The following is a 19,078-nucleotide window of genomic DNA, read 5'->3' as shown; positions in this document are numbered from 1 at the left end:
AAGGGGTAGATTCCACGAGTGCAGTGGGTAGGCGGGGAGGACGGACTGGCCTGCCGGTAGTCCTGGGCTCTACTGCCCTAACCCTCCACGTATAGAATCTTGGGGAGGATGCCTGTGTTCAGGTGCCCCGGTGGGCTAGTGCGGTATGCGGTGCCCTGGATGTCAAGTAAGGTAACTGTTGGCTGTAGCGCATTGGGGCCTGCCGGCGCAATACGCGCAGCCGAGTTGGGGATTGTGGGGAAGATGCCTGTGTTCAGGTACCCCAGTGGACCGGTGCGGTATGCGGTGCCCTGGATGTCAAGTAATGTAACTGTTGGCTGTAGCGCGTTGGGGCCTGCCGGCGCAATGTGCGCAGCCGAGTGGGAGATTGGCGGCCTAGACGGCCATGTTAAAATGTATGGCCAAGATCTTGTGTACGGCCGAGGTAAAAGTTAAAGTATAAGTTAGAAATGTACGGCCAAGTTGTTGTAGTGTACGGCCGAGATAAATGTTAAAGTGTAATGTCGTACCTAAATTCCTTACTGCCGTTGACATGTTGATGCAGATAAAGTGTGATGCTGTGAATAGTTCTTATATATCCAAGAAGGATACTTTTATTTGGTAATGGTCTATGATGATTCACTTTGATTGATGTGAGTAAAAGGCTACACCGTAGACAACATGTCCTGATTCCGAGTGTTCTTGGGCGTAGCAGGCGGTAAGGGGAAGGAATTTGGGGAGGAGGAAATGTCCCGTTGTGTGCATACTATTAAAATTCCCAACCCATCTTGCAAAGTCTGGGAATATCCGCCTTGGAAACGACAGGAGACAAGGTAAATTGAAAGGGCAGGTCATTGGACTGGGGTAAAGAAGACCTGGACTTGGAGTAATGTTATCAGAAGTGATAAAAGCGGCTGGGATCTGAGGGGCACAATGTGCCCATACTTTTTTAATTTAAGAAAAACAGTTCCCCTGCTTTTTGTGGAAAGACAACCACCATGGGACGGTTCTGACAGTTTGAATGCTTTAGCTGAAGTGTAAGGCAGGGAGTTTTTTTTTTTTGCAGAACTTTATGCGCAAACTTGATCTGAAGGTATTGGAGCGCTTTACATGAGCACCAGTTACATTACACAACGACACATTCCTTTTTGGTAGGCACGGGGAGATGAAGTGAATTGCTCAGAAACACAGGATGCTGAGCTGACGCCAAGGCTGAAACCTGGTTCCCCAGCACCAGAGTCAACAGCTCTGACCGTTAGGCCACATCCTCTCCCTTCCCTGTGTTTCCTGTGCTGTGATTCTGAGGGAGGGGCAGACAGCTAAACAAGCCTTGCAAGGGTGCCTGCTTGCCTGAAAGAAATGTAAATGTGTGCAACTGGTCAATCTGCAAATATAAAGACTGTTTGGAAGCCAAATCACTTGAAGCTTCCTGATGACAAAGATGAATTCTTTTTGAGTGGTATTGCAAGGGAGTTACCATCTAAGCAGTGAAGTGTGTGCTGTTAAAAGACAGTCATACAAAAATTGTACTACATACAGTCTGAGTATTTTAATTATTTTTTATTTTGGAAGCACTTTATCTTAAACTTTTTACACATTTTGTAGCAGCTTATCTTATAATGTGTGTAAAACAAGTTTAAAATAATGACTTAAGTATTCACAGTGCTTTCTGTCACAGACTGGGATCTTGTAGCACTAAAAATACACAAGCTACTATTCTACAACCAGGTTTCATTTCTGTGACTCTCTGGTCACACACAGACCTCTGCAGTGCTTTCCCTAATAAAAGTTTCAAAATGTACAATATGATAGTTCATTACTTTATTTGTAGTTATGTGAAAATGTGAAAGAATTAAAAAAGTAGCAGAATATTTAGGTGTTTAGTCATGCCTTTGACCCCGCCCATTGTGCGAAGCATCACAGCTCCCTTACTATTGTTAATGCACTTGTACAAAAATTTCAAAAGGAAGGAGGATCAAGGCTAAAGATCCTGCACCAGTTAAAATACCCTATCTAGGCAAAGTCTATGACTTCATTGATTGGTGTAAAGGGGCCTGGAACATGATCTTCATATGTCCCAGAAAAATGGCACAGATGCCATTTGGACAGATTAAGCAAAGGGTGGCCCAGCACTAAAGCATGTAAATTATGTATGAATGCAGCGTACTTATTATCCACAAATGCAATAAAACAGATAAACAATATGTCAAGATCTTCCCCAAAAGACACTGATAGATTTTGATTGTAGGTGAGTAAATTCTTTATTCTTTTTTCAAAATCTTAAAACTCAAGATCGCCGACGCGTTTCATCCTTATGCGCACTTCTTCAGGGCTTTGCTGTACTCAAAACCTTTGCTTGACATGAAATTTCTTATGCACGATCAGATCAAATAGCATACCAAGACAGTATAAAACGAGTCACACAAATATGTGTGTCGAAGTCACTCCTCTTGATCCGAGGAGATTGTATTTTGCTTGAATTTCTATAGCAATGGTAATGTCCCTCAACAGGTGAAACTTGGTAGCCCCCGAGGCAGCGAGCCATGCCCGGATGAGGCCCCTCCCGCCCGGGTGGGAGAGTGTTTTCAAAAATACTCTCGGATCAAGAGGAGTGACATCGACACACATATTTGTGTGACTCATTTTATACTGTCTTGATTATATATATATATACACTGATGGGTTTAATTACAATACACACAAACAAAATACATTAGCCTGTTGGCTGCTACCCTTTCCCCACAGTGCTAAACCATTTTTTGGATGGGTGACGTCATTTGCTGTTAAACCGTCCTAATTTTTTTCTACAAAAGGTAATCATGCCAAATTAGCGTCTGTTTTTTCCAACATCATGGGTATTTTGAAGGTACCCAGTGTTTGAAGATTCTTCTGGAGGGAACCGAGAAAATATCCAAAATAAACCTACATTTTGTGTGTTTAGGGTTTTAGATTTGTTTATTGCACAGTTAATAAAAACTCACAACATTTAATAGCATAGTTTCATTGTTAAAAAGTTTAGATTTAAAACAACCGATTAAAAGGAGAATATCAGCGTATTTGAGGTCTTTAAAAGATTTTTTAAAAGTCTTAGTTTGAGTCTATTGGTGTCCGGTTTTTTCTTTGAGTCTGTCCGCAACTATTTCAAAAAATTTTGTTGTTCTGCAATTTAATTGAGTTTCCGTGGGGTTAAAACAGAGCAACACGGCCTGTCTGCAGCTGGTTATCCTCCTCTGGTTCCAAAGGGTCCGGAGCAGGGAACGCCTTATGTCCAAAAGGTTTTTACAAATACAGATAATGTGTATTAGGTCCTCCTTGCCAGAGAGGCATAGTCTGCAAAGAATTTTTGTTTTATCCCTCTTCCAGGGTGCTAAGTGTGGCATAATGGGTATGTTTCCTAGGCGGAGGTTAAGGAACTTGTTTTTTGTTTTGTGTGTGAGACCCGTTATTAGGTACTGTTGTGGTTTTAGAGTTGTGTAATCTTTCAAAACTCCCCATCCATGCTCTCTCTTGGCTAAAGTTGCCTTGTCCTCTTTCAGTGAGATCGCCTTGGTAACTTTGGTTACCACTCTTTTGAAGGTACCGGCATCGGTTGGAGATTCCCACAGTTCTGTTAGACCCAAGATGGCCAGTGATTCCGTTAAATAGGTCCTTGCTGGGGATTTGTCTCGTTTTATCAGTTCAATCCAGAGATGTGCATTTAGTGTTCCTTGTTCAGCTTTTCTAATTTTCCACCAGCTTTTTATGTATGCGCCTCTTCTCTCCACTGTTTGTTTTTGTAGGCCGAACTCTAGGCGAATTTGAGCTGGTGACGAGTAAGTTGTAAGGTGGAATATTACCCTATATGCACGGCTGATGATGTTATCCAATGTTGTTGCGTCTTTGCCTTGCATTGATTCGAAGCCATAGGTAAGCATTGGTTGTAAGCGAGCTTTTATTACCTGCAAGAGAGGGCCGAGGGACCGGTCTGGAAGGGCTTTCTGGAGTGGCTTTATCGACATGGAGAAGGTTGTGCCCTTCCGACGAATGGCTTCTAATTGCTGTTTAAAGGATCCATTGCAGTCTAATATGATGCCTAAATATTTGTAGGTTAGTACCTGCTCTAGTTTCTGACTATCCAAACGCCATAGGCATTTCCTTTTTTTATGATAATTTATTGACATTATTTTGGTTTTGTTTAGGTTGATTGTTAATGAATTGACTTTGGAGAATTCGTTTGTTTTGTCTAGAAGATGTTGAAGGCCAATAGGGGACCGGCTGATGAGGACCAAGTCATCGGCGTAAAGGAGGTTAGACAATAATATGTCGCCTAACCGTGGTGCATGAGATGTAATTGTTGTAAGCTCTCTTGGAAGATCTGCTAGAAAAAGATTAAATAACATTGGGGCCAAGACGCAGCCTTGTTTCAGCCCCTTGTTGGTCTGTATTTTTCTGGAAAGAAGCCTCCCAGAACCTAGTTTGATCCTGACCCAAGTATTGGTGTGGAGCTCTACCAACTGCTGTAAAAGCGGTCCTGGAAGTCCCCATTTATCCAGTTTCTGCCAAAGCTTGTGCCGGTCTACGTTATCGAAGGCGGCGGAGTAATCGATGAAGCTTAGAAATAGGGAGGTTTTGGTGGTTTTCGCCGCTTCTATCAAAAGGGTTAGCGCCATGATGTTTGTTGTAGTTCCATGGCCACTTCGGAACCCGGTTTGGGTTACTGTGATGATGTTTTTTCCAGTTGCCCAAGCTGTTAAGTCCTCCAGAATTAGGCCCGCGTAGTATTTCGCCTCGGTGTCGATAAGTGCTATCAGGCGATAGCTTCTAGGATCATTCCTGGCCCCCTTTTTGTAGATCGGGCTTATGATTGATCCTTTCCAAGATGGTGGAATTATAGTTGTTGTTCTAATTTCACAGAAGACTGGTGCTAGAATTTTGCTCCAAAATGCTGCATCGTTTTTGTACAATATTGGCGGTATCCCGTTTGGACCGGGGGCTCCCTCTGTTTTACCTTTAGATATTTGGGATATGATTCTGTCTGCTATTTCTGGATAATGGGTATCCTCCTTATACTCTATTAGATCAGATGGTGATGGTTGTTCTCTGAACTCCTTTTGTGCTGGTTGGTGAGTTGACTTATTCATGTAAAGTGAATTTTCTACTTTAGTGGATGTGCTAACCTTTTCTAGGTTCAGATACGTATCGTCAGGCCGATCATCGCCGATGGAAGTCTCCTCTTCCAGAGCAACTGTATTGAAGTGAGCTTCTAGAAAATTGGCCCAGTCAGATTCTGATATATTAGAGTCTATTCCTTTGTGGCCCGGGTGCTGAAGATTATGGATTATTTTCCAGAAATTAGAGCTGTTCTTTTGTTTAGAACTGTAGGCGATTTTTACCCAGAGGTCCTCGTTCAGTTGTCTTTTCCTTGCCCAAATTTTCTTTTTTAGTTGAGCTTTTTGAGTACGAAGCTCCTGTTGTAGGGTATCGGTGTTGGGGTCTTTCCGGAGTCGCTTGAGGATCTTTGTTATACCTCGTTTTATGTTTTTTATCTCTGGCGTTGTTATTTTTCCGAGGATTGACCGTGTGTTGTGTCCTTTGTGGGTTTTTAGTTCAGTCCCATGTTTAGCTCCCAATGTCTGTGTAAAATTTGCCCAGGTGTTGGTTAAATTAAAATGTGGGCTGGGTGTTAGGTGTATGATGGCTTTTGCGCTGGCCGCTAACTTCTCAATCTCTGACGTTTTACACCTTATTCGTCTGTAGTTTACTGTGTAATCTATGCCAGTTTGGCTTTTTTGCACCTCTGCTTTGTTTTCACAAGTCAAGCTCAGATTGGCTTCCAAAGGAAGGTGGTCGCTTTGAGAGCCTTCTCCTATTCTAAATTTACTTATTTTCTCGTAAAGTGGAAGAGTCACCAACATATAGTCTAGGTATGAGGTGATTGTTGAGGAGAAGAATGTTGGTGCCGGTGGAATGTCCTCTTCGTGGCGACCGTTGAGTACTCTCAAGTTTAATTGCTCTAGCTCTTTCAACAGTTGGGAAGCTGTTTTTGTAGGTTTGCTTCGGGTCGGGAAAGATTGACTTGGAATATCCCAAGCTTTGTCCATTTCCTTGGTCATATCGTCTGTTGTTTTGTCGCCAAAGAGATGAAGGTTAAAGTCGCCTGCTATAAACGTCTTTTCCATATCCCTGTCTTCCATTAATTTTGTTAGTACTTTGACGAATTCCGTTGAACCGGGGTGTCTGTGCTTTGGATGTATATATAGATTGACGATGTATAGCTCTTTGGTGGTTGAGTTGGATGTAAGTGTTAATGATAATACCTGTATCGCGTTTGGTGGAGTTAGGTTTACTGTAATTGTTTTTATTGTACCTATTGTTGTTATTGAAGCGAATATTGCCAATCCTCCTGACCTGTGTCCAAATGGGGAGCTACTGGTTGCCGGGTGTGATTGACTTGTATAGCCTTGTAGTGATATTTCGTTTGTCTCCCATGTTTCCTGTAGGAGTATCAAGTCGAAGGTGTTAAAATAATTTATTATTTCGGGGTCCTCTAGTTTGTCCATGAGACCGTTTATGTTCCAGCTACAAATTTTAAGATTTGATCTTGAGGTATCTCCTAAATTGGTAGTTGGTGCTGGTGCTATATGTCAATTTACGGTCCGTGTTATAGTTGTTCTGCATAGAGCTGGTTGATTAGAGCTTAGTCGTTGAAGATTAGTTTGGTGGTTTCCTGCTCCCGGCGATCGACTGAGAGCACCTTTCAAAATCGATTTGACATTTTGATGGCGTTCCCGGTGGCTTTCTTCGAGTAGCGGAGTAGGATATGCTAGCCTTTTTACTGCTTGGAGTTTGATTCCCCAATGGGAGAATCTGCTTGTTTCCTGCATTATTTGGTTAACAACATTGTTAGTTGTCCAGAAGGTCTTCGTTGTTTCATTTCCATTGGGCGATTGGGCTGGATGGAATTCGATGGCGAGCAAGTCGAGGGTGTTTATACTTTTTAATTTGTCGATTGAATTAATTAACTTCAGTATATTACCCCTATTTAGGGTATCTGCTCTTCCCCTAGATTTAAATTCGGGTATAAAAAGTATTATATCAGATTCAGATTCACTTGGGGGCCGCGATTCCTGGTGTGATTGTTGATTAGTTGTGTGGTTCTCTTGTAAACTCTGGGTTTTAGGTAATTTTGAGCTATGGATTGTTCTTGTGCTATGTTTTGATTCTTTGGTTGTGCTGCTATCTTCTACTATTGTGATGTCTGCTTGCAAGTTGCCTTTCAGTTCTTTGGTTTTTGACTGTGTAGTGAGATGTGTACTGTTTGTTGGGTGAGCGATTACTGTGGCCGATGTTCTAGAGATTTCAGATTCCTCTTGGGTATATTTGCCGGCTTCTGGGTCCGCTGGTGGTTCCTCTGCTTGGCGTGCGCTATAGCCCTTATTGGTCTTGTGGGATGGAGATCTTGGGTGGCACTGTAACTCCTGCCCTGCTTGTTCCCTGGTTTCGTTGTTTGTAATGGTCAAAATTCCTATTCTTGTTTTGGATGGAGACTCTTTAACTGATTGATTTATCTGTTGAGGTGAGGGATTTTTGTATTCCATAAGTTGGGATGTAGCTCCCGGCTGATCCTGCACCTTTGGTGGGGTTACCGGGTCGATCTCTTGTGTGGGCGGTTGGTTAGCTGGTTTATTATACCTACCCTTCCTTATTTGTTTTCTTCGGGTGCGCGCGTTTTTTAGATCCTGCACTAGGTCTACTTGACATTTTGCAGAGTTGTTGTCTGAGGTCGCTTCTGTTGTTTTTGCGAGGTTTGGCTGCTGGAGCCGTTGCTGTGTGGCGCCGACTAAGTCGTTTTCTTGTACAGTTAGAATTATGTCTAATGGGCTTTCCAACCTTGCATTGTTTGTTGATGGCTTTGTTGTTGTTGATTTTATATCCTCCAAGAGATTTCCTAGCATCGTTGGTAATGAAGATAGTTTGTCGATTATCGGTGAGCATACGCAATTAGTTCTTTCAATTTGAGTCAGTTTTGCTGACTCTTGTCCTCTTTTGATAAGGCCGTTAAGATCGGCGAGTTTTCTTTCGATCCCCGTTGTAGCCTCCGCCAGCTTGTGTAAAACTATCAGTTGTAAGTCTAATTTGTCTGATTGATACTGGAGGGCTGTGGATGATAGTTGTATTGTATTAAGTAAAGTTGTCCAGAAGATGTCAGTGGGATCTCTTGTCCCTTCTGGGGACTGGTGTAAGCTCTCAGTACTTGAACGGTTCGCGGGTTGTTTTGCGTTATAAGCGGCCACTAGATCGTTCCATTCTTGTGTTACCAGGAAGGTCATATCTTTTTCCGAGAAGAATGAGTCCCTTGTTGCTTTGATGGGGGAGGAATTTTTTGGGCGTGTTACTTTTTCCTCAGGAACTTGACCCTTGTTGTCAAAGGGGTAATTTAATTCTGACTCAAAACAAACTTCGTGGGCGCTGGAGGGATTGGTTTCTGAGTCTTTTTTTGCATACAGCTTGGCCGTTATCTCTGTAGGTGCGGAGCTGAGAGTTGGAAGTTGAGTTGGGGAGATCTCTCTATTTGGGGTTCGGTTGCCAGGAGGTCCTGGTGAGTCGTCCAGCTCTGAAACAAGTTTGCCTGGTGTGGCATCTTTTTGCGTTTTACGGGGTGCAATTGGTTCCTGGATTTGACCTTCCGTTAACGGGGCTGGATTGAAGTCACCTGGTATAGTTACGCCTTCGTTCGGCGATAGGTTAATGTCGTCTGGTTCCAGTTCTTCTCTCACCCCGGTTTTGTCAATAATTTGATCTTTATTCTCCCTTAGACTTGGAGGCTTATGTAGTTCGACTACAGTTTGATTATAGGCTTGGGGCAAAGGTTTACTTGCGTCAGCGGGTTGCAATGGGGTTTGCAAACCTGTTGCGGTATAGTTTGATGAGTAAATCTCATTTCCCGGGTTCTTTAGAAAGGTGAATTTGGTGTAAATTTTTGGTTGGAAATCATATTTAGTTGTTGAATGCTGACCTGCAAAGTTGATTAGATCCTGTCTCTTTCTCGTTTTTTTTGTTAGTGGTAGATCGGAAGTTAAGGTCTTGGTTTGGTCTGTCTCTATTGATTGTTTTTCATCTGTGAAGGAGTCAATTTTAGTGTTAAGACTCCCTTGTAAGTCTATGTCGTTGGAGCTATTGGATAGACGTTTGTTTTTTGTTAATGGTCCTACGCTTGAGGATGTGTTTTTCCTTTTGTTCTTTGCTGTTTGCTTAGTTGGGGGTTTTCTTTCTCTTCCTGACCTCATGTTGTCCTATTGTATGCGTTGTCCTGTTCAGTCAACTAATAATCTGCGCCGGTGCTTCTGTTGTCCTTTACCCTTGCTTTTGTGCCTTGTTGGGCTCCTTTTCGACTCTTGGCGCTCCTTCCCTGTGGCTTGTGTTACTTTTGATTGCTACTGGTGGACTGTCCACGTTTTTACTGCTCTGCTGACCTGCCTTCTGCGGTCGCCGCTTATGCTTTCCTGTGCTCTTATTATTTGGCGACTCAAAGCTATCCGTTCCCTGTGGGGGCCTCTGTGGGCTGAATTGCTCAACTGCTCAACCTCAGCCCGGGTCCTGGGTCCTGGTCCGGGGACTGGTCCTCTCTCCCCCGATGCCTCCCCTCACAGCTCTCAGTTCACGATTCGCGGCTTACCTGCTGTCCTGCTACCCCTTTCCGGGCTATCCCGGCTGTTCCTGCTAGCTCGCTGGATCGCTGCTGGTGGCTCTCTGTGGTTCTCTGCAGTTTTCCTAGATTGCCTGCCTGCCGTACATCGCGTCGCGTCTTCGGGGTCTCCAACCTGCTCTAGCTCCCCCCTAGGTTTCCTGGGGGGGACTAGGGTCAGGGGAGCGTTGGCTGGGTCAGAACCAGTGAATTAGTAGGTATCAGCTCTGCTCCTCTCCTCACCTCTTGCTGCTGCTGGGCGGGCTGGCTGTACTTACTGGAGGGCAGTGGGTGCAGTGGGTGCAATCCCGATGCGCGGATCACAAGTCGCCGGGTCCTAGCTCAGGACTCAGTGACTCAGTGACTCAGTGAGTCGGGCAGATACCTTGCGCTTGGCTCTTTTTTTATGAGACAATAGGCTTGTGCCTGATCCTGGCAATCCACCGAGACTCCCTTGATGCCGTCAGGGGTCAGGGTTCAGTGCGGGTGCTGGCGGGCAGGCAGGTAGCCAGGTAGCCGCAGAGATTCTTCCGATGATGCGGCTGATCCGGGGCCAGAGCTTCAGAGCAACAGAGCTCCCGTACACTGTCTCCGCCCCTACGTAGCTTCAGGTGCGAGCTCGGTGGAGGTTGAGCTTGCTCACGTCTAGAGCTGTTTTCGTTCGGATGCTGCGCCGCCTCGGGGGTTCGAGGTCCGGGGGGGTCAGGCACCCGGTCGGGATAGGTCTGCAGCTCGACCGGGCTCTGCTCTCTCACCGCTTCGACTTCCGCGGCTCTCAGGTGCTCTGGTGCTCTGACACTCGCTCGCTCACTCGCTCGCCGCTTCTGCGGTTCTCTGCTGCTCTCTGCTGGACAATTGTGTTTAGGGGGAAATGAGAAGAAGGTAATTTGCTAGAATTTAGTTTTTTCTTACTTTGCTAGGATTTTCACCTTGCTAGCTTTCATGAACAAGCAGAGTTGCATAAAGAAAAAGCTCACCATTTTTGCATTTTTCTAAGAGACAGTCAATTTTGTGGTAGAAACAGGTGTGAAGCTCATGGGTGAGCCCAAAAAGCTATGTATTTCTGAAAAGCAGAAATAATTCTGAATTGAGCTTGGGGTAATTTGTGTTGATCCCCCAAGGGTTTCCCAAATAAATTAATTGTTGAAATAAGAAAATGATGAAAATTAGTAAGAAGAAACAGACATTTGGGACCACGTACTCATATAGAATTTTTTGGTCACACTGGCTGATTCACAAAACCAATATACCGGTCACAGGGCTATATAGGGTTTGTAGGTTCTCCAAAAACATGCAATACCCAGAGCCAACAACTGAGCTGCATCTTGTATTGATTTTTCATTGTGCACTGATGCACCGAATATATGGCAGTTTATATGATAAAATAATTAATGAAAAATGGGTATGAAGGAAATCTATGTATTTCTGAAATATACACAAGATACCGAGAGTACAAACAATGGTTATTTGTACACTGCTGAATTTGTGGTTACCTAGGTAATCATGTGAATCAGAGGGCTTTTTTGATAAATGTTTTCTTTCTTGCACTCTGGCTTACATTTGGAAGCCACTAATGTAGAGAAGTCCAGGTTGTAGTTGAACAATGTTCTACTATTCGCTTAATAAAAACGGTACTCTACTTGTGTGGCTGGGCCTGACATCCGCAACAGGAAAGTGCCCAAAGTGCAACATGGACAGATCAAACCTTTCCACTCAAACCAACCATTTTTTGCAATGTGGGTAGGTGTGAATTGTGGGCATGGAACCGCCCATCACCCATGAAAACATATAAAACCCAACATTTCTGAAAACTACATACTCAGGTGAGTCCAGAGTGGTGTGACTTACATTGATTTTATGTGGGTTGTTTACCTAGAGGACCTAGCAAACATCAAACTTTAGTTAAAATACACATTTTCCTCTCATTTCCATGAGGGAGAGTTCTGAAAGTTGCAGGGATCCACAAATGTCCTGCCACCCATTGTTTCCACATGTCTTCCAATAGAAATAGTAGACCACTTGCGTGTGTAGACCTAGTGCCCTCAACAGGAAAGGGCCCAAAATTCAACATGACTGATCAATTTTTCCATTCAGAACCACCCCTTTTTTGTGGGTAGATAGCTGTTGATTTTGGGCCTTGGTTTGGCCTCCACTGAAGGATTCAGGAGCTGTCTTTCACAGAAATGGTGACAAAATTAGTACTTTTAGCAAAAGTTCAGGTTTGAATGGCTTTGTTGGTAAAAAAAAATGTCATGGGATCCATGCAAGCCACAGTACCCTGACCTCTCCAGGCTGTCCAGTTTTCAGAAATGTCTGATTTGGTCGGTTTTCTCAGAGGACATCCACTACTCAAGTACAGTCTCATACGGGTTGGTTTTAACACCTTCAGTACTGCTAGGGTAAAAGTGCAAATACTAATAACAGCATCAAAATATTAAAGCCCTGACCACTGGAGGTGAGCCATAGAGCCTTAAGGCACCAGGCATTTTACAGTCCATTTATATGCCTTTCTCATGCCATAAACAGTCCCATTTATACCACCAGGCATTGGTCACACACAACAATCATATCAACATATCACCACCATTCAAGGGCCGATCACATTCATAAGCCACATGACCAAAGCACCAACCACACTGACACTCTTCCAGTCACCATCAGCTTGTATAAACACACCCCCAGTAAACCTCTACACACAAAACTATATAGCTTTCAACAATTGTTCACAAGAAAATCATTCTTAAGAGAATTAAACTTGAGCAAGTATATGTTCTCGCAAGGCTTCAATCCTAAAACGAAGAGATAAGTATAGGATAACAAAATCTATTCTGAATTTTTAGTTGGCTCCCCATCAGGGAAAGGGTAACTTTCAAGGCCCTTTGTCTGGCCCACAAGGTACTTCACAACTCGGGCCCCCCAATCCTAAATAACTGGATCAAACCCTATAGACCCACGAGAGCTCTTCGTTCCGAACATGGAAACTTCATCACGATCCCCAAGGTAAAGAAAGCCCGTGTAGGTGGCCGCCGTTTCTCGGTCAACACGGGAAAAAAATGGAACGCACTCCCCCTGAGCATCAGAGCAGAACCAAATCTCCTGAGATTCAGAAAATCTCTCAAAACCCTACTCTTTCCCTGAGCTATTTTCTCTTTTCTCTCCCGACTCTCCCCCCTGTGAGTAAGAGGTTCAGCGCTGGGATACCTTTTGGGTGACTACGCGCTTTAGAAAACCTAAATAATAATAATAATAATAGTTTCATTCGATATTCACAAAATCAGAACAATAGTAGCCACAAGGTTTAAGTGGTTTCACTCACTTCAGCTGAAACGAGTAACATATTTATCCGTTTATTAACAGAAATGTTTGCAAAAAGGAGTTATTTTTAGTATATTTAAAAAAAAGAGAAGGTACACACACCATGTATATATACAGTAAATAATTTGGCATATATTTGTGACATATGTGACCAAAGTGAAGTGACCATAACCAAAATGTTATTTCATTTTTTTAACTTTATTTACAAAGGGTTATTGGAAGGAAAGGATGTATTTAGATACTGATTCAGTTTCCAGATTCGTTTTCTAGTGCTTAAAGACTATCCTTATTTATTGTCGCAGACGTTTCGACCCACTATAGGATAATAGGGTCTCTTCAGGACAAGGAATACCTGGGGATTCAAGACGATCAGTTAATGTGTCTGGCGTAGGATCAATGTTCAAAGTCTTACTAATTGGCAAGAGAAGGACCTGAATGTCGATTCATATCAGGGTGGGTGTCAAAGAAGGATCAGTATTCTTGTGGGAACCTGTAATCTATTATCTCCATGGTAGAAGTGGTACCTAATCAGCTGACTACAATAGTAATTCAATTCGCAGTTAATTAAACAGCAGCTTTCCTTTGTATGACAGCAAAGACACATCCACAGCTTTGTCTTTTTCCTGATGTTTAAATTTCTTTGAAACACCTATCAAATTGATCTAGCACAAGATTAACTTTGTATAGCCAATCAAAGTAAGGATGGTCTCTGGGAAGGCCCTGAGTTTTATCACTGAAATGTTGCATGTGCTGCAGAAGCAAAAAACAATCTCTAATTATGGCAGTTGAGAACAGTAGCGTGCACCACACAGGGTGTTGAGACTAGTAAGAGGACACTATTTGCTTGGTCATAATGCCCATCAGAAGAGTGAGACTCTCAAACTTCTTCAATTCTTTAACATTCATTGAAGTCTACTATTGTTCACGTGAATGGGGCTAAGGCCTGTCCTCCCTCAAATATTGTTCAGACTAGCATTTGAACAACCATCTTGTAGAGAAATCCATCATCTGTGAAGATATTAAAATAATCAGTTGAAGTGAAGCTATCTGTAGTTACAAAACAACCAGCAACTCCAGTAAAAGGAGGTAGAACAGGTTGAACCCCACCCAAAGCAAGCCACATCAGCTCCTCCTCCACCCTGGACCCAGCAGGTACCAGAGTTAAGGACTGTGGGTACACTTGAGGTACATTTTACCAGTGGAGCTTCCACATCTTGCTCAATAGTCAAATACCTTGACTCTGTGACAACAGATGTGTCACCATCATCTGAATAGTTAGATTCCTCTTACAATTCCTTTCTGACAGAGAAATCTCTGCCAGATCAACTTCACACTTAACATCCGATGCACATTGGTCCTGGCTTGTGCTATGTAAACTTCCATAATTAAATACATACATAAATAAACCATTTGCGTATTACTTGAATGATATACCAGTACAAAAATGCATTTAAACAGCATTACCTCTGTGCCTTATCCTCTTAATGCAGCCATGCCCCTGCTCTATAACGAGAGAGAGGTGTGTTGGTGCTTATAACTTATGGTATGTCAATCATTTTTCGTACTCCACTGCACACATATTGACCCCCAGTGCAGTGTCTGTTAAGAAGTTTAGTTATTATGTTGTTGCTGACCTCCTCCATTTGTAGGCATAGTTTTATCCTCTAGTCGGAGACTAGGGTTAATTGATCTCCACTGGCATGATTTCTAAATTTAAAGATTTTGAGAGGTAGAATTGATGATGTTTTCATTCTGTCTTCTCATTGGTTTACGAGTTCACTCAGGTATTACCGGAATAAGAGATAGTTAAAAAATGTAGAGGAAAAAGCTATTGTCAATGAGATAAACCGCCCAAGAGGTGTGTAATGTCATGTTTTGGGGTCCCAATTTCCGTACATAGAGTCACAGTAAAATAAGAGATTAAAAGCAATTCCAATGGAAGAACAAACCTAATGTGTCATTGTAATTTTGCGTTGTTCTTGTCATGTCTCACACTGCCTGCGGTGTATGTTCCCTGCCTTTTCATACACAACCCTATGCACATTGACACACACCATAGAGTTTTCTGCCGGGGCTCTGGGCTCTGCTATACGCATTGCTCCTGACTACTTTGTTGCATTTGATACACAACCCTTAGGCTCCCCCAGGGCTCTGGGCCCTGCTATATGCACTGCTCGTGATCACTATGTTGCACTTGATACACAACCCTAAGGGTACCTCGGGGCTCCTGGGATCCAAGTACATTAGATTTAGGCCTATGAGTTATGATTCCCCTAGGGCCCACTGTTAAGAACATTCATCACCTGTTTCCCATGGGGCCTGCTGCACAAGGGGTCCCTGGGAACACTGTTCCTGTATTCTCTACTATTTAGAAAGGCCGCCTTCAAGGAGAGACACGCCCTCCCGAACCTTCGCGAGAGTTCAGGAATGATGGCCATCTTGGGCACGGTCCTTTAAATTCTATGCTGAAGCCCCAAAGCCTTGCTTGGCTTTCACCCTTCAGAAAGAGAAGAGGTTACGCACCACTGACTCCAAGCACAAAACTTACCTGCATTCTTCCGGACATGCTTCACTTTTCCTGACGCTGGATCCAGGGACGTCTGTTTCTTCTGGCACCTGAAAAGACAAGAAAGGCATAAGTTACTTGATAAACCTTTCAGAACATAGGGGCACAGTGGCACAACCGCGCGTTGAACAATAAAGATAGTGAAAGACAACTAAAAGCTCATTGGAAAGTGGTGAGACAAGGGAGCGGCCATGCAACCCAGTGGTAGCAAAGGCCATAAAGGTTAGTGAAGGCAACTAGCAATGCACATGAGAGACTTGTGATGGACAGCGTGGTCCTTGAGATTTAAACACATAGTAGTGTGGTGGAGCTGTCCAGAATAGACAAGTTTGATTCAGGTACCCCTGCGAAAAGGACAAATATTGGGTTTAATGTGTGGTAGAGAAAGGAGATACCCCAGTAACATCTAACCATCATCCTACCCTCTGTTCTAGGCAATAGGCATCGGCTGTATCTGCCTTCTGCCCAAGAAACACCCACTAGACTCGGGCTCTTACCCACAGCTTACAGAATTAGAATGCTAGTAAGTTGTGCATGAGATACCAAACGAATGTAACATTGTATGTGAGAAACAAGTTGATCATATTCTCAAGTCTAATACTGTAACCCTTCTATTTCTTAGAGTGATCCCGGTAGCAGATCCATCCAGAGCTTGCACACCTAACCCCACACACAGAAAAGTCCAGGGCAGCCAAAAAGACATTTGCTAAGAATCCGAGACCAGGTCCAGGTCTGGAAGAAGCTGCGGGAGTTCTTTCTCTTCTCTCTTTCATCCCACTTACTGTTCAGGACAAGTCCTTGACTTGGGTGGACATGCAGACTTATTCGAGAACTTATCTCAGGGAGCATGGGCGGACTTCCTTCACTTTCACAGAGACCTTCAGTTCAAGCGAGTGGATTTTTGGCCTTGACAGAAAGTCAAGCCCACGAAATTTAGCTCTACCTAAGCGAAGATATATCCCAGTCAAGTGACAGGGCCCCAAACCATGACAGATGATGCCCCGACAGTAGGGATCTAGCTCGAGACTTAGCTAGTCTGCAATTTAAGGTGCTCACCTTATGGCAGGAAAAACAATCCCTACAGAGGGTAGTGCACGATATAAGCCATGAGAGGCCACTTGGGAAAGGACCCCAAAGACCACTAAACCCTTAATTCACCCCACCAGGTTTCCCACTATAGTTGGGTAAACACCAACTGGGGGAACAACTTCCTCACCTCTCCAAGGTTTTTGGGGAGTTCCAGTAAACATAACTGTGATGACTTCCACTCCGGTGCCTTTAGCGGTGCCCAAGCGCTTCTCAGGTGAGAGTTTGTGATAAGCAATATTTAGAAATCATTGCCAGCTTAAATTCTTGTGCCCGCCGGCAGTTTTCACTGATGATGCCTCGAGAGTTATCTCTTATTTGGTTTCCCAGTGGTCCGTTCTCCTTTTAGAAAGGAATGACCTGTTTTTGCACGACTTTAACACTTTCAAGGAATACATGAGAAGAATTTTCACTAAGCCTAGTTATATGCAGGGAAGTGAGGATGAGTTACTCAATCTAAGACAGGGGAATAAAGATCTCCTTACATACATCTCAAATTTCAATCGCTTAATTTCCGATACCAACCACCGGAGGATAAAAGGCCTTTCTCTTTTCTATAGGGGGCTCAGGAACTATTTAAAGGATGTTCTTACTCAGATAGTTGATCACCCCCAAAGATTGCTCTCAATTTATTGATTTGTTGGTCAAAATTGATCATCGACTAGGTAAATGTAAGCGGGTAAAGTCCCCAACTGACAGTAAAGTTATTATGGTTTGGGGAGACAAGACAGACTCGGACAATAGGGCGTCCGATGGGGTAGAACCGATGTAAATAAGGGTAGTTCTGGGCCTCTTGATGAAGGAAGAAAAAAGACAAAAGAAAGAAATTGAATCTATGTTTGTACTGTGGAAAAGAGGTTAACTTTGCTGAATACTGTCCCGCAAAACCAAAGACCTTGGAATTACGAAAAGTGGGTGCAGTCTGATCTGAGTCTCCTACATCTGATTCAGAAAACCACAAGGCTTGAAGAACCCTGATACCAACCTTTCGAGCTGTCCTGTTAATCAGGTCTCTCACACTCTTACCAATCAGGTCACACAATTGCCCACAAAATTACTATTGAAGTAAACTTGATTTGCCTAATCAGTTGAGTAAGACCCTACCTATCATATGAATCAAACACGCCAGTGTATGCAGTGCCGTGGGTTAAAGTTCACCTATGTTGACATAATTGACAGTGTTGAATGGAAGGAAAGAAGGAGGGAGGGAGAAAAAGAACGCGAGACAGAGGGAGGGAGAAGATTTGTATTCTTCGGGGTAAGACAAACTCATAAAGAGAGATATTCAAACAAGGAGAAAAGAAAAACATTTATCAAAGAAAATAAAATTGCCATTATTTTTGAATGGGAACTCACAAACAATAAAACATAAGGATATGAACATATAACCTTTGTAGTAAGAGTCTGCGACCTTAACCACTAGGCCTAAGCGACTCATGAGAAGTTTGCACAAAAACATATAACTGACATTTGAATTAAACACTTCAGTGTCTGCAGTGCCGTGGGTTAGAGTACACCAATTTTGACACCATTGACAATGTTGAATGGAAGGAGGGAGGGAAAGAGAGAGAAAAAGAAAGCGGGGCAGAGGTATGGAGAAGATTTGCATTCTTTGCGGTAAGACATACGTGTAAAGAGAGATATTCAAAGAAGGAGAAATGAAAAATATTTTCTTACATATATCATAGAAAGTACCATTGCCTACAATTTTAGTTCATAAACCACAACCATTGAAAAACAAGGATTTGAACACATAACCTTTAGAATAAGCGTCAGGGATCTTAATCACCAGGCCACAAGAACTCATGAGGAGGGTGAATGAAAAAGTATGTATGACATTGTAATGAAACACTCCACTGTATGCAGTGCCGGGGGTTAGAGTTCAGCTATGTTTACATCATTGACAGTGTTGAATGGAAGGATAGAGAGAGAGAGAGAGAGAGAGAGAGAGAAAGAAAGAAAGCGAGACAGAGGGAGAGAGAAGATTTGTATTCTTTGGGGTAAGACAAGCTCACATAGAGAGATTTTCATATAAGGTGAAAAGAAAAACATTTCTCAAAGAAAATTGAAGTCTCTTTAATTTTGACTGATAACTCACAACCAGTCAAACACCAGGAGTTGAACACATAACCTTTGATGTAAGAGCCTGTGACCTACAACACTAGGCTCAGTGACTCATGATTAGTCTGCTCAAAAACATTTATATGACATTTGAATCAAACACTCCACTGTATGCAATGCCATGAGTTAGAGTTCACCTATATTGACATCATTGACAGTCTTGAATGGAAAGAAAGAGGGAGAAAGAGAGAAAAAGAAAGTGAGACAGAGGGTGAGAGAAGATTTGTAGTCTTTGGGGTAAGACATACTTGTAAAGAGAGAAGAAGGTAAAACGAAAAATATTTACCTACATTTATCAGAGAAATTATCATTGCCTATCATTTTAACTCAGAAACTACAACCATTGA

The 19,078-nt window shown here is 43.0% G+C and overlaps 1 long non-coding RNA gene across 1 annotated transcript in view; it reads right to left on the bottom strand.

The window, feature by feature from the left end:
• The window catches only part of LOC146812127 (uncharacterized), a 375,865-nt gene that overhangs the window by 236,768 nt on the left and 120,019 nt on the right, over positions 1-19,078 (bottom strand). The window contains exon 2 of the long non-coding RNA XR_014965869.1: positions 15,507-15,574. This is a non-coding gene — a long non-coding RNA (uncharacterized LOC146812127). The remainder of the gene's footprint in view (positions 1-15,506; positions 15,575-19,078) is intronic.

The sequence above is a fragment of the Triturus cristatus genome, chromosome 7, assembly GCF_964204655.1.
Source record: "Triturus cristatus chromosome 7, aTriCri1.1, whole genome shotgun sequence".
Classification (NCBI taxonomy): Eukaryota; Metazoa; Chordata; class Amphibia; order Caudata; family Salamandridae; genus Triturus; species Triturus cristatus.
The sequence above is the reverse complement of the archived record's forward strand: the minus strand, read 5'-3'. Positions and strand labels throughout refer to the sequence as shown.